The 15,690-nt window shown below is 38.3% G+C and overlaps 6 non-coding genes across 6 annotated transcripts; all 6 read right to left on the reverse strand.

Moving 5' to 3' along the window:
- Positions 1-2,471: 2,471 nt before the first annotated feature.
- Positions 2,472-2,545, reverse strand: TRNAI-AAU (transfer RNA isoleucine (anticodon AAU)). Its single transcript has one exon. It is a non-coding gene; the product is annotated as a tRNA-Ile (tRNA).
- A 1,375-nt stretch (positions 2,546-3,920) lies between these two features.
- On the reverse strand, positions 3,921-3,994 carry TRNAI-AAU (transfer RNA isoleucine (anticodon AAU)). Its single transcript has one exon. It is a non-coding gene; the product is annotated as a tRNA-Ile (tRNA).
- Positions 3,995-4,724: 730 nt separating this feature from the next.
- TRNAI-AAU (transfer RNA isoleucine (anticodon AAU)) lies at positions 4,725-4,798 on the reverse strand. The gene has a single exon. It is a non-coding gene; the product is annotated as a tRNA-Ile (tRNA).
- A 2,771-nt stretch (positions 4,799-7,569) lies between these two features.
- On the reverse strand, positions 7,570-7,643 carry TRNAI-AAU (transfer RNA isoleucine (anticodon AAU)). The gene has a single exon. It is a non-coding gene; the product is annotated as a tRNA-Ile (tRNA).
- A 1,167-nt stretch (positions 7,644-8,810) lies between these two features.
- TRNAI-AAU (transfer RNA isoleucine (anticodon AAU)) lies at positions 8,811-8,884 on the reverse strand. Its single transcript has one exon. It is a non-coding gene; the product is annotated as a tRNA-Ile (tRNA).
- Positions 8,885-11,548: 2,664 nt separating this feature from the next.
- Positions 11,549-11,622, reverse strand: TRNAI-AAU (transfer RNA isoleucine (anticodon AAU)). Its single transcript has one exon. It is a non-coding gene; the product is annotated as a tRNA-Ile (tRNA).
- Between the last annotated feature and the right edge of the window lie 4,068 nt (positions 11,623-15,690).

Consider the following 15,690-nt stretch of genomic DNA (forward strand, 5'->3'; position numbering starts at 1 on the left):
AGATATCACTTAGCTGGGCATCTTACTAGAATGATTGACTGGTGCAGGAACGGGTCTCAGAAGGCGTGGATACAGATAGAGCAGTCCTTTTCACCAATACCCCTCAACAAATTACCGTGGGTACTCTCTGAGGTCCCTGCAAGATTGAAATCACATCCAACTATCGGACCAACCGTGACATACTGCAATACTGGGAAGGTGCAATCGGAGTTGATACCCAGACACTCGAGCCTGACACCGATCTTGAGCCATCCTGCTTTTGAACCAGGTAGAACAGACCCGGTATTTCAGGCATGGGTTCGGGGCGGGGTGGACCGGGTGGAAGACTTTGGGATTCGGGACAACTGGCCGCAGGTGGAGGGTTTGGGGGTTAGACAGGATCCCATCCCACTGGGTCTATGGAGATGCTTACAATTGACGCATTTTTTCAGTAGTCTCCCAGCTAGGACCCACTTTCAACGTCCTAAGACACAGTTTGAAAAATTGTGTATGGGTTCAGGCACAATACGACATTCGCTTTCAGTGGTTTATTCACTTTTGTCTTCGTCCCCTGACCAGCAACTTCCCCCGTTTGCTTCACAATGGGAATGTGATTTGGGTATCCAGCTGACACCAATACAGTGGGAACGGATCTTCAGATTGGCACACACATCTTCCATCAGCTCCAGGTTCCAGGAGGCTAGCTATAAACTGTTATCCAGATGGTACAGAGTACCCTCCAGGTTACATGTCATGTTTCCAACAGTAGACCCCACATGTTGGAGATGTGGCACAGCAGAGGGTAACATTTTACATGTGTTTTGGGGGTGTGAGGCGATCCGGCCCTTCTGGAAGGGAGTGTCCGACACCATTCGCCAGGTTACTGGCAATGACGAGGAGCTGGGACCTGCTGCTGCCCTATTGCATCACTGTGGGGTCCCTGAAAAAACCTACAAGAATTCTTTGAGGAAATTCCTTATTATGGCTGCAAGAGTATGCATACCTGAAAGATGGAGGAGCACGACCCCTCCCACGTTGGTCCAATGGATCAATAAGGTCAATGACCTCATGTACATGGAGGATTTAACCTCCTCGCTGCATGATATATATGAGAAATTCTGGTCCACTTGGCGAGAATGGTTGGACTTCCAACATTCAGAGGAATATAGCGTCCTGGTGGGGGGCGATGTGGCTGCCGATGGAACCGCAGTCCGCAACACTTAGCTGAACTCCCCTCCCTACCCCCCCCCCCCCGCTTCCCTCCCTCTCTTCCCCTCCCCCTCCCATCTTTCTTCCTACTTTTCTATTCTTCTCACACTGATTTCCTAATAACTTTTCTTTCTTCTCTAGCCTTTCTATCTTTCTTGTTTCACATGTATTTGTGAGTCACCTTCGTTATCTGTTTTAATGTGAATCTGTATTAAAGCAAAAATGTGGTGGAACCTAGACTTATCAGGAACCCGGGAGGAGATATATGAAGGAACGTGATTCAGCAAGATACAAATATATATTTCCCGTTTGGCATCTTGTTAATGATATATGTATTGTAGTGCAAATTGGCCTGATTGGTCATAAGAACTGTATTATGTTATGTTGAAGGTTTTCACTTAAAAATAAATAATTTTAAAAAAAGAAACTGAAATCTCTGGCCATACAATAGATTATATTTCTATTTTGCTTCAATTCGTTACTCTGTCATACTTTAAGGTTAACGACGATGTAACATGGCCACTCTCTTGCTCTAACCAAGTTATTTCAAGTTTGTAAATTACTTTTACACATTGGATGGATAAAACCTACGAATCTTTTTCCAAAAGTCACTGGATGTGAACCGAAAGCCAAAGGAACGACCAGCACGGGGGTCGAACCTGCAACCTTGGCGTTATTAGCACCACGCTCTAACCGATTGAGCTAACCGACCACTTTTGCCCCATATCTACTCTCTTTTAATGAACTTGCTCTAATTTTAAGCCAGCTACTGACCTCTCAAAGCTTGATCTGTCCACAGTGAAAGGTAAAATACGTTGAAAGTTGACTAATTCTTAGAGAGCCCATCAAAAGCATAGGAACCAATCTTAAATGAGAATTGACAAGCTTTTTTTATATTATGAGCAATATGTTGCCACCAACCACTCTAACTTGTCACGTGATGAGCCAGTAAATTACGCCATTGCTTGGATTAGTTTTTGCCTGCATTACAATTAGTGATAGACTTAGCTGTCAATATTTACAGTTATATCGAATTCCAGTTGCCCAAAACTTCTTAAAAAACGCTTAGAAACTGAAATCTCTGGCCATACAATAGATTATATTTCTATTTTGCTTCAATTCGTTACTCTGTCATACTTTAAGGTTAACGACGATGTAACATGGCCACTCTCTTACTCTAACCAAGTTATTTCAAGTTTGTAAATTAATTTTACACATTGGATGGATAAAACCTACGGATCTTTTTCCAAAAGTTACTGTATGGGAACAGAAAGCCAAAGGAATGGCCAGCACGGGGGTCGAACCCGCAACCTTGGCGTTATTAGCACCACGCTCTAACCGATTGAACTAACTGGCCACTGTTGCCCCTTATCTACTCTCTTTTAATGAACTTGCTCTAATTTTGAGCCAGCTACTGACCTCTCAAAGCTTGATCTGTCCCCAGTGAAAGGTAAAATATGTTGAAAGTTGACTAATTCTTAGAGAGCCCATCAAAAGCATAGGAACCAATCTTAAATGAGAATTGACAAGCTTTTTTTATATTATGAGCAATATGTTGCAACCAACCACTCTAACTTGTCACGTGATGAGCCAGTAAATTACGCCATTGCTTGGATTAGTTTTTGCCTGCATTACAATTAGTGATAGACTTAGCTGTCAATATTTACAGTTATATCGAATTCCAGTTGCCCAAAACTTCTTAAAAAATGCTTTGAAACTGAAATCTCTGGCCATAAAATAGATTATTTTTCTATTTTGCTTCAAGTCGCTTGGATTAGTTTTTGCCTGCATTACAATTAGTGATAGACTTAGCTGTCAATATTTATAGTTATATCGAATTCCAGTTGCCCAAAACTTCTTAAAAAACGCTTAGAAACTGAAATTTCTGGCCATACAATAGATTATATTTCTATTTTGCTTCAATTCGTTACTCTGTCATACTTTAAGGTTAACGACGATGTAACATGGCCACTCTCTTGCTCTAACCAAGTTATTTCAAGTTTGTAAATTACTTTTACACATTGGATGGATAAAACCTACGAATCTTTTTCCAAAAGTCACTGGATGGGAACCGAAAGCCAAAGGAATGGCCAGCACGGGGGTCGAACCCACAACCTTGGCATTATTAGCACCACGCTCTAACTGATTGAGCTAACCGACCACTTTTGCCCCATATCTACTCTCTTTTAATGAACTTGCTCTAATTTTGAGCCAGCTACTGACCTCTCAAAGCTTGATCTGTCCACAGTGAAAGGTAAAATACGTTGAAAGTTGACTAATTCTTAGAGAGCCCATCAAAAGCATAGGAACCAATCTTAAATGAGAATTGACAAGCTTTTTTTATATTATGAGCAATATGTTGCCACCAACCACTCTAACTTGTCACGTGATGAGCCAGTAAATTACGCCATTGCTTGGATTAGTTTTTGCCTGCATTACAATTAGTGATAGACTTAGCTGTCAATATTTACAGTTATATTGAATTCCAGTTGCCCAAAACTTCTTAAAAAACACTTAGAAACTGAAATCTCTGGCCATACAATAGATTATATTTCTATTTTGCTTCAATTCGTTACTCTGTCATACTTTAAGGTTAACGACGATGTAACATGGCCACTCTCTTACTCTAACCAAGTTATTTCAAGTTTGTAAATTAATTTTACACATTGGATGGATAAAACCTACGGATCTTTTTCCAAAAGTTACTGGATGTGAACAGAAAGCCAAAGGAATGGCCAGCACGGGGGTCGAACCCGCAACCTTGGCGTTATTAGCACCACGCTCTAACCGATTGAACTAACCGGCCACTTTTGCCCCTTATCTACTCTCTTTTAATGAACTTGCTCTAATTTTGAGCCAGCTACTGACCTCTCAAAGCTTGATCTGTCCACAGTGAAAGGTAAAATACGTTGAAAGTTGACTAATTCATAGAGAGCCCATCAAAAGCATAGGAACCAATCTTAAATGAGAATTGACAAGCTTTTTTTATATTATGAGCAATATGTTTCAACCAACCACTCTAACTTGTCACGTGATGAGCCAGTAAATTACGCCATTGCTTGGATTAGTTTTTGCCTGCATTTCAATTAGTGATAGACTTAGCTGTCAATATTTACAGTTATATCGAATTCCAGTTGCCCAAAACGTCTTAAAAAATGCTTAGAAACTGAAATCTCTGGCCATAAAATAGATTATTTTTCTATTTTGCTTCAAGTCGCTTGGATTAGTTTTGCCTGCATTACAATTAGTGATAGACTTAGCTGTCAATATTTACAGTTATATCGATATCCAGTTGCCCAAAACTTCTTAAAAAACGCTTAGAAACTGAAATCTCTGGCCATACAATAGATTATATTTCTATTTTGCTTCAATTCGTTACTCTGTCATACTTTAAGGTTAACGACGATGTAACATGGCCACTCTCTTGCTCTAAACAAGTTATTTCAAGTTTGTAAATTAATTTTACACATTGGATGGATAAAACCTACGAATCTTTTTCCAAAAGTCACTGGATGTGAACAGAAAAGCCAAAGGAATGGCCAGCACGGGGGTCGAACCCGCAACCTTGGCGTTATTAGCACCACGCTCTAACCGATTGAGCTAACTGACCACTTTTGCCACATATCTACTCTCTTTTAATGAACTTGCTCTAATTTTGAGCCAGCTACTGACCTCTCAAAGCTTGATCTGTCCACAGTGAAAGGTAAAATACGTTGAAAGTTGACTAATTCTTAGAGAGCCCATCAAAATCATAGGAACCAATCTTAAATGAGAATTAACAAGCTTTTTTATATTATGAGCAATATGTTGCCACCAACCACTCTAACTTGTCACGTGATGAGCCAGTAAATTACGCCATTGCTTGGATTAGTTTTTGCCTGCATTACAATTAGTGATAGACTTAGCTGTCAATATTTACAGTTATATCGAATTCCAGTTGCCCAAAACTTCTTAAAAAATGCTTAGAAACTGAAATCTCTGGCCATACAATAGATTATATTTCTATTTTGCTTCAAGTCGCTTGGATTAGTTTTGCCTGCATTACAATTAGTGATAGACTTAGCTGTCAATAGTTACATTTATATCGAATTCCAGTTGCCCAAAACTTCTTAAAAAATGCTTAGAAACTGAAATCTCTGGCCATACAATAGATTATATTTCTATTTTACTTCAATTCGTTACTCTGTCATACTTTAAGGTTAACGACGATGCAACATGGCCACTCTCTTACTCTAACCAAGTTATTTCAAGTTTGTAAATTAATTTTACACATTGGATGGATAAAACCTACGGATCTTTTTCCAAAAGTCACTGGATGTGAACAGAAAGCCAAAGGAATGGCCAGCACGGGGGTTGAATCCACAACCTTGGCGTTATTAGCACCACGCTCTAACCGATTGAGCTAACCGGCCACTTTTGCCCCATTTCTACTTTCTTTTAATGAACTTGCTCTAATTTTGAGCCAGCTACTGACCTCTCAAAGCTTAATCTGTCCACAGTGAAAGGTAAAATATGTTGAAAGTTGACTAATTCTTAGAGAGCCCATTAAAATCATAGGAACCAATCTTAAATGAGAATTGACAAGCTTTTTTTATATTATGAGCAATATGTTGCCACCAACCACTCTAACTTGTCACGTGATGAGCCAGTAAATTACGCCATTGCTTGGATTAGTTTTTGCCTGCATTACAATTAGTGATAGACTTAGCTGTCAATATTTACAGTTATATCCAATTCCAGTTGCCCAAAACTTCTTAAAAAACGCTTAGACACTGAAAATTCTGGCCATACAATAGATTATATTTCTATTTTGCTTCAAGTCGCTTGGATTAGTTTTGCCTGCATTACAATTAGTGATAGACTTAGCTGTCAATATTTACAGTTATATCGAATTCCAGTTGCCCAAAACTTCTTAAAAAACGCTTAGAAACTGAAATCTCTGGCCATACAATAGATTATATTTCTATTTTGCTTCAATTCGTTACTCTGTCATACTTTAAGGTTAACGACGATGTAACATGGCCACTCTCTTACTCTAACCAAGCTATTTCAAGTTTGTAAATTAATTTTACACATTGGATGGATAAAACCTACGGATCTTTTTCTAAAAGTCACTGGAAGTAAACAGAAAGCCAAATGAAAGGCCAGCACAGGGGTCGAACCCGCAACCTTGGCGTTATTAGCACCACATTCTAACCGATTGAGCTAACCGGCCACGTTTACCCAATATCAACTCTCGTTTAATGAACTTGCTCTAATTTTGAGCCAGCTACTGACCTCTCAAAGCTTGATCTGTCCACAGTGAAAGGTAAAATACGTTGAAAGTTGACTAATTCTTAGAGAGCCCATCAAAAGCATAGGAACCAATCTTAAATGAGAATTGACAAGCTTTTTTTATATTATGAGCAATATGTTGCCACCAACCACTCTAACTTGTCACGTGATGTGCCAGTAAATTACGCCATTGCTTGGATTAGTTTTTGCCTGCATTACAATTAGTGATAGACTTAGCTGTCAATATTTACAGTTACATCAAATTCCAGTTGCCCAAAACTTCTTAGAAAACGCTTAGAAACTGAAATCTCTGGCCATACAATAGATTATATTTCTATTTTGCTTCAATTCGTTACTCTGTCATACTTTAAGGTTAACGACGATGTAACATGGCCACTCTCTTACTCTAACCAAGTTATTTCAAGTTTGTAAATTATTTTACACATTGGATGGATAAAACCTACGGATCTTTTTCCAAAAGTCACTGGATGTGAACAGAAAGCCAAAGGAATGGCCAGCACGGAGGTAGAACTCACAACCTTGGCGTTATTAGCACCACGCTCTAACCAATTGAGCTAACCGGCCACTTTTGCCCAATATCTTCTCTCTTTTAATGAACTTGCTCTAATTTTGAGCCAGCTACTGACCTCTCAAAGCTTGATCTGTCCACAGTGAAAGGTAAAATACGTTGAAAGTTGACTAATTCTTAGAGAGCCCATTAACATCATAGGAACCAATCTTAAATGAGAATTGACAAGCTTTTTTTATATTATGAGCAATATGTTGCCACCAACCACTCTAACTTGTCACGTGATAAGCCAGTAAATTACGCCATTGCTTGGATTAGTTTTTGCCTGCATTACAATTAGTGATAGACTTAGCTGTCAATATTTACAGTTATATCTCTGGCCATAGAATAAATTATATTTCTATTTTGCTTCAATTCGTTACTCTGTCATACTTTAAGGTTAAAGACGATGTAACATGGCCACTCTCTTACTCTAACCAAGTTATTTCAAGTTTGTAAATTAATTTTACACATTGGATGGATAAAACCTATGGATCTTTTTCCAAACGTCACTGGATGTGAACAGAAAGCCAAAGGAATGGCCAGCACGGGGGTCGAACCCGCAACCTTGGCGTTATTAGCACCACGCTCTAACCGATTGAGCTAACCGGCCACTTTTGCCCAATATCTACTCTCTTTTAATGAACTTGCTCTAATTTTGAGCCAGCTACTGACCTCTCAAAGCTTGATCTGTCCACAGTGAAAGGTAAAATACGTTGAAAGTTGACTAATTCTTAGAGAGCCCATCAAAAGCATAGGAACCAATCTTAAATGAGAATTGACAAGCTTTTTTTATATTATGAGCAATATGTTGCCACCAACCACTCTAACTTGTCACGTGGTAAGCCAGTAAATTACGCCATTGCTTGGATTAGTTTTTGCCTGCATTACAATTAGTGATAGACTTAGCTGTCAATATTTACAGTTATATCGAATTCCAGTTGCCCAAAACTTCTTAAAAAACGCTTAGAAACTGAAATCTCTGGCCATACAATAGATTATATTTCTATTTTGCTTCAATTCGTTACTCTGTCATACTTTAAGGTTAACGACGATGTAACATGGCCACTCTCTTGCTCTAACCAAGTTATTTCAAGTTTGTAAATTAATTTTACACATTGGATGGATAAAACCTACGAATCTTTTTCCAATAGTCACTGGATGTGAACAGAAAGCCAAAGGAATGGCCAGCACAGGGGTCGATCCCGCAACCTTGGCGTTATTAGCACCACGCTCTAACTGATTGAGCTAACCGACCACTTTTGCCCCATATCTACTCTATTTTAATGAACTTGCTCTAATTTTGAGCCAGCTACTGACCTCTCAAAGCTTGATCTGTCCACAGTGAAAGGTAAAATACATTGAAAGTTGACTAATTCTTAGAGAGCCCATCAAAAGCATAGAAACCAATCTTAAATGAGAATTGACAAGCTTTTTTTATATTATGAGCAATATGTTGCCACCAACCACTCTAACTTGTCACGTGATGAGCCAGTAAATTACGCCATTGCTTGGATTAGTTTTTGCCTGCATTACAATTAGTGATAGACTTAGCTGTCAATATTTACAGTTATATCTCTGGCCATACAACAAATTATATTTCTATTTTGCTTTAATTCGTTACTCTGTCATACTTCAAGGTTAACGACGATGTAACATGGCCACTCTCTTACTCTAACCAAGTTATTTCAAGTTTATAAATTAATTTTACACATTGGATGGATTAAACCTACGGATCTTTTTCCAAAAGTCACTGGATGTGAACAGAAAGCCAAAGGAATGGCCAGCACGGGAGTCAAACCCGCAACCTTGGCGTTATTAGCACCACGCTCTAACCGATTGAGCTAACCGGCCACTTTTGCCCAATATCTACTCTCTCGTAATGAACTTGCTCTAATTTTGAGCCAGCTACTGACCTCTCAAAGCTTGATCTGTCCACAGTGAAAGGTAAAATACGTTGAAAGTTGACTAATTCTTAGAGAGCTCATCAAAAGCATAGGAACCAATCTTAAATGAGAATTGACAAGCTTTTTTTATATTATGAGCAATATGTTGCCACCAACCACTCTAACTTGTCAGGTGATGAGCCATTAAATTACACCATTGCTTGGATTAGTTTTTGCCTGCATTACAATTAGTGATAGACTTAGCTGTCAATATTTACAGTTATATCGAATTCCAGTTGCCCAAAACTTCTTAAAAAACGCTTAGAAACTGAAATCTCTGGCCATACATTAGATTATATTTCTATTTTGCTTCAATTTGTTACTCTGTCATACTTTAAGGTTAACGACGATGTAACATGGCCACTCTCTTACTCTAACCAAGTTATTTCAAGTTTGTAAATTAATTTTACACATTGGATGGATAAAACCTACGGGTTTTTTTCCAAAAGTTACTGGATGTGAACAGAAAGCCAAAGGAATGGCCAGCACGGGGGTCGAACACGCAACCTTGGCGTTATTAGCACCACGCTCTAACCGATTGAGCTAACCGGCCACTTTTGCCCCATATCTACTCTCTTTTAATGAACTTGCTCTAATTTTGAGCCAGCTACTGACCTATCAAAGCTTGATCTGTCCACAGTGAAAGGTAAAATACGTTGAAAGTTGACTAATTCTTAGAGAGCCCATCAAAAGCATAGGAACCAATCTTAAATGAGAATTGACAAGCTTTTTTTATATTATGAGCAATATGTTGCCACCAACCACTCTAACTTGTCACGTGATGAGCCAGTAAATTACGCCATTGCTTGGATTAGTTTTTGCCTGCATTACAATTAGTGATAGACTTAGCTGTCAATATTTACAGTTATATCGAATTTCAGTTGCCCAAAACTTCTTAAAAAACGCTTAGAAACTGAAATCTCTGGCCATACAATAGATTATATTTCTATTTTGCTTCAAGTCGTTACTCTGTCATACTTTAAGGTTAACGACGATGTAACATGGCCACTCTCTTACTCTAACCAAGTTATTTCAAGTTTGTAAATTAATTTTACACATTGGATGGATAAAACCTACGGATCTTTTTCCAAAAGTCACTGGATGTGAACAGAAAGCCAAAGGATTGGCCAGCACAGGGGTCGAACCTGCAACCTTGGCGTTATTAGCACCACGCTCTAAACGATTGAGCTAACCGGCCACTTTAGCCCCATATCTACTCTCTTTTAATGAACTAGCTCTAATTTTGAGCCAGCTACTGACCTCTCAAAGCTTGATCTGTCCACAGTGAAAGGTAAAATACGTTGAAAATTGACTAATTCTTAGAGAGCCCATCAAAAGCATAGGAACCAATCTTAAATGAGAATTGACAAGCTTTTTTTTATATTATGAGCAATATGTTGCCACCAACACTCTAACTTGTCACGTGATGAGCCAGTAAATTACGCCATTGCTTGGATTAGTTTTTGCCTGCATTACAATTAGTGATAGACTTAGCTGTAAATATTTACAGTTATATCGAATTCCAGTTGCCCAAAACTTCTTAAAAAACGCTTAGAAACTGAAATCTCTGGCCATACAATAGATTATATTTCTATTTTGCTTCAAGTCGCTTGGATTAGTTTTGCCTGCATTACAATTAGTGATAGACTTAGCTGTCAATATTTACAGTTATATCGAATTCCAGTTGCCCAAAACTTCTTAAAAAACGCTTAGAAACTGAAATCTCTGGCCATACAATAGATTATATTTCTATTTTGCTTCAATTCGTTACTCTGTCATACTTTAAGGTTAACGACGATGTAACATGGCCACTCTCTTACTCTAACCAAGTTATTTCAAGTTTGTAAATTAATTTTACACATTGGATGGATAAAACCTACGGATCTTTTTCCAAAAGTCACTGGATGTGAACAGAAAGCCAATGGAATGGCTAGCACGGGGGTCGAACCCGCAACCTTGGCGTTATTAGCACCACGCTCTAACTGATTGAGCTAACCTGCCACTTTTGCCCCATATCTACTCTCTTTTAATGAACTTGCTCTAATTTTGAGCCAGCTACTGACCTCTCAAAGCTTGATCTGTCCACAGTGAAAGGTAAAATACGTTGAAAGTTGACTAATTCTTAGAGAGCCCATCAAAAGCATAGGAACCAATCTTAAATGAGAATTGACAAGCTTTTTTTTATATTATGAGCAATATGTTGCCACCAACCACTCTAACTTGTCACGTGATGAGCCAGTAAATTACGCCATTGCTTGGATTAGTTTTTGCCTGCATTACAATTAGTGACAGACTTAGCTGTAAATATTTACAGTTATATCGAATTCCAGTTGCCCAAAACTTCTTAAAAAACGCTTAGAAACTGAAATCTCTGGCCATACAATAGATTATATTTCTATTTTGCTTCAATTTGTTACTCTGTCATACTTTAAGGTTAACGACGATGTAACATGGCCACTCTCTTACTCTAACCAAGTTATTTCAAGTTTGTAAATTAATTTTACACATTGGATGGATAAAACCTACGGATCTTTTTCAAAAGTCACTGGATGTGAACAGAAAGCCAAAAGAATGGCCAGCGCGGGGGTTGAACCCGCAACCTCGGCGTTATTAGCACCACGCTCTAACCGATTGAGCTAACCGGCCACTTTAGCCCCATATCTACTCTCTTTTAATGAACTTGCTCTAATTTTGAGCCAGCTACTGACCTCTCAAAGCTTGATCTGTCCACAGTGAAAGGTAAAATACGTTGAAAGTTGACTAATTCTTAGAGAGCCCATCAAAAGCATAGGAACCAATCTTAAATGAGAATTGACAAGATTTTTTTATATTATGAGCAATATGTTGCCACCAACCACTCTAACTTGTCACGTGATGAGCCAGTAAATTACGCCATTGCTTGGATTAGTTTTTGCCTGCATTACAATTAGTGATAGACTTAGCTGTCAATATTTACAGTTATATTGAATTCCAGTGGCCCAAAACTTCTTAAAAAACGCTTAGAAACTGAAATCTCTGGCCATACAATAGATTATATTTCTATTTTGCTTCAATTCGTTACTCTGTCATACTTTAAGGTTTACGACAATGTAACATGGCGACTCTCTTACTCTAACCAAGTTATTTCAAGTTTGTAAATTAATTTTACACATTGGATGCATAAAACCTACGGATCTTTTTCCAAAAGTCACTGGATGTGAACAGAAAGCCAAAAGAATGGCCAGCACGAGGGTCGAACCTGCAACCTTGGCGTTACAAGCACCACGCTCTAACCGATTGAGCTAACCGGCCACTTCTGCCCCATATCTACTCTCTTTTAATGAACTAGCTCTAATTTTGAGCCAGCTACTGACCTCTCAAAGCTTGATCTGTCCACAGTGAAAGGTAAAATACGTTGAAAATTGACTAATTCTTAGAGAGCCCATCAAAAGCATAGGAACCAATCTTAAATGAGAATTGACAAGCTTTTTTTTAAATTATGAGCAATATGTTGCCACCAACACTCTAACTTGTCACGTGATGAGCCAGTAAATTACGCCATTGCTTGGATTAGTTTTTGCCTGCATTACAATTAGTGATAGACTTACCTGTCAATATTTACAGTTACATCGAATTCCAGTTGCCCAAAACTTCTTAGAAAACGCTTAGAAACTGAAATCTCTGGCCATACAATAGATTATATTTCTATTTTGCTTCAATTCATTACTCTGTCACACTTTAAGGTTAACGACGATGTAACATGGCCACTCTCTTACTCTAACCAAGTTATTTCAAGTTTGTAAATTAATTTTACACATTGGATGGATAAAACCTACGGATCTTTTTCCAAAAGTTACTGGATGTGAACAGAAAGCCAAAGGAATGGCCAGCACGGGGGTTGAACCCGCAACCTTGGCGTTATTAGCACCACGCTCTAAACGATTGAGCTAACCGGCCACTTTTGCCCCATATCTACTCTCTTTTAATGAACTTGCTCTAATTTTGAGCCAGCTACTGACCTCTCAAAGCTTGATCTGTCCACAGTGAAAGGTAAAATACGTTGAAAGTTGACTAATTCTTAGAGAGCCCATCAAAAGCATAGGAACCAATCTTAAATGAGAATTGACAAGCTTTTTTTATATTATGAGCAGTATGTTGCCACCAACCACTCTAACTTGTCACGTGATGGGCCAGTAAATTACGCCATTGCTTGGATTAGTTTTTGCCTGCATTACAATTAGTGATAGACTTAGCTGTCAATATTTACAGTTTTATGGAATTCCAGTTGCCCAAAACTTCTTAAAAAACGCTTAGAAACTGAAATCTCTGGCCATACAATAGATTATATTTCTATTTTGCTTCAAGTCGTTACTCTGTCATACTTTAAGGTAAACGATGATGTAACATGGCAACTCTCTTACTCTAACCAAGTTATTTCAAGTTTGTAAATTAATTTTACACATCGGATGGATAAAACCTACGGATCTTTTTCCAAAAGTCACTGGATGTGAACAGAAAGCCAAGGGATTGGACAGCACAGGGGTCGAACCTGCAACCTTGGCGTTATTAGCACCACGCTTTAACCGATTGAGCTAACCGGCCACTTTTGCCCCATATCTACTCTTTTTTAATGAACTAGCTCTAATTTTGAAACAGCTACTGACCTCTCAAAGCTTGATCTGTCCACAGTGAAAGGTAAAATACGTTGAAAATTGACTAATTCTTAGAGAGCCCATCAAAAGCATAGGAACCAATCTTAAATGAGAATTGACAAGCTTTTTTTTATATTATGAGCAATATGTTGCCACCAACGCTCTAACTTGTCACGTGATGAGCCAGTAAATTACGCCATTGCTTGGATTAGTTTTTGCCTGCATTACAATTAGTGATAGACTTAGCTGTCAATATTTACAGTTATATCGAATTCCAGTTGCCCAAAACTTCTTAAAAAACGCTTAGAAACTGAAATCTCTGGCCATACAATAGATTATATTTCTATTTTGCTTCAAGTCGCTTGGATTAGTTTTGCCTGCATTACAATTAGTGATAGACTTAGCTGTCAATATATACAGTTATATCGAATTCCAGTTGCCCAAAACTTCTTAAAAAACGCTCAGAAACTGAAATCTCTGGCCATACAATAGATTATATTACTATTTTGCTTCAATTCGTTACTCTGACATACTTTAAGGTTAACGACGATGTAACATGGCCACTCTCTTACTCTAACCAAGTTATTTGAAGTTTGTAAATTAATTTTACACATTGGATGGATAAAACCTACGGATCTTTTTCCAAAAGTCACTGGATGTGAACAGAAAGCCAATGGAATGGCTAGCACGGGGGTCGACCCCGCAACCTTGGCGTCATTAGCACCACGCTCTAACCGATTGAGCTAACCTGCCACTTTTGCCCCATATCTACTCTCTTTTAATGAACTTGCTCTAATTTTGAGCCAGCTACTGACCTCTGAAAGCTTGATCTGTTCACAGTGAAAGGTAAAATGCGGTCAAAGTTGACTAATTCTTAGAGAGCCTATCAAAAGCATAGGAACCAATCTTAAATGAGAATTGACAAGCTTTTTTTTATATTATGAGCAATATGTTGCCACCAACCACTCTAATTTGTCACGTGATGAGCCAGTAAATTACGCCATTGCTTGGATTAGTTTTTGCCTGCATTACAATTAGTGATAGACTTAGCTGTCAATATTTACAGTTATATCGAATTCCAGTTGCCCAAAACTTCTTAAAAAACGCTTAGAAACTGAAATCTCTGGCCATACAATAGATTATATTTCTATTTTGCTTCAATTCGTTACTCTGTCATACTTTAAAGTTTACGACAATGTAACATGGCCACTCTCTTTTTTTCTAACCAAGTTATTTCAAGTTTGTAAATTAATTTTACACATTGGATGCATAAAACCTACGGATCTTTTTCCAAAAGTCGCTGGATGTGAACAGAAAGCCAAAAGAATGGCCAGCACGAGGGTCGAACCCGCAACCTTGGCATTATTAGCACCATGCTCTAACCGATTGAGCTAACCGGCCACTTTTGCCCCATTTCTACTCTCTTTTAATGAACTTGCTCTAATTTTGAGCCAGCTACTGACCTCTCAAAGCTTGATCTGTCCACAGTGAAAGGTAAAATACGTTGAAAGTTGACTAATTCTCAGAGAGCCCATCAAAAGCATAGGAACCAATCTTAAATGAGAATTGACAAGATTTTTTTATATTATGAGCAATATGTTGCCACCAACCACTCTAACTTGTCACGTGATGAGCCAGTAAATTACGCCATTGCTTGGATTAGTTTTTGCCTGCATTACAATTAGTGATAGACTTAGCTGTCAATATTTACAGTTATATCGAATTCCAGTTGCCCAAAACTTCTTAAAAAATGCTTAGAAACTGAAATCTCTGGCCATACAATAGATTATATTTCTATTTTGCTTCAATTCGTTACTCTGTCATACTTTAAGGTTTACGACAATGTAACATGGCCACTCTCTTACTCTAACCAAGTTATTTCAAGTTTGTAAATTAATTTTACACATTGGATGCATAAAACCTACGGATCTTTTTCCAAAAGTCACTGGATGTGAACAGAAAGCCAAAAGAATGGCCAGCACGAGGGTCGAACCTGCAACCTTGGCGTTATTAGCACCACGCTCTAACCGATTGAGCTAACCGTCCACTTTTGCCCCATATCTACTCTCTTTTAATGAACTAG

Source organism: Anomaloglossus baeobatrachus, chromosome 4, assembly GCF_048569485.1.
Source record: "Anomaloglossus baeobatrachus isolate aAnoBae1 chromosome 4, aAnoBae1.hap1, whole genome shotgun sequence".
NCBI lineage: Eukaryota > Metazoa > Chordata > Amphibia > Anura > Aromobatidae > Anomaloglossus > Anomaloglossus baeobatrachus.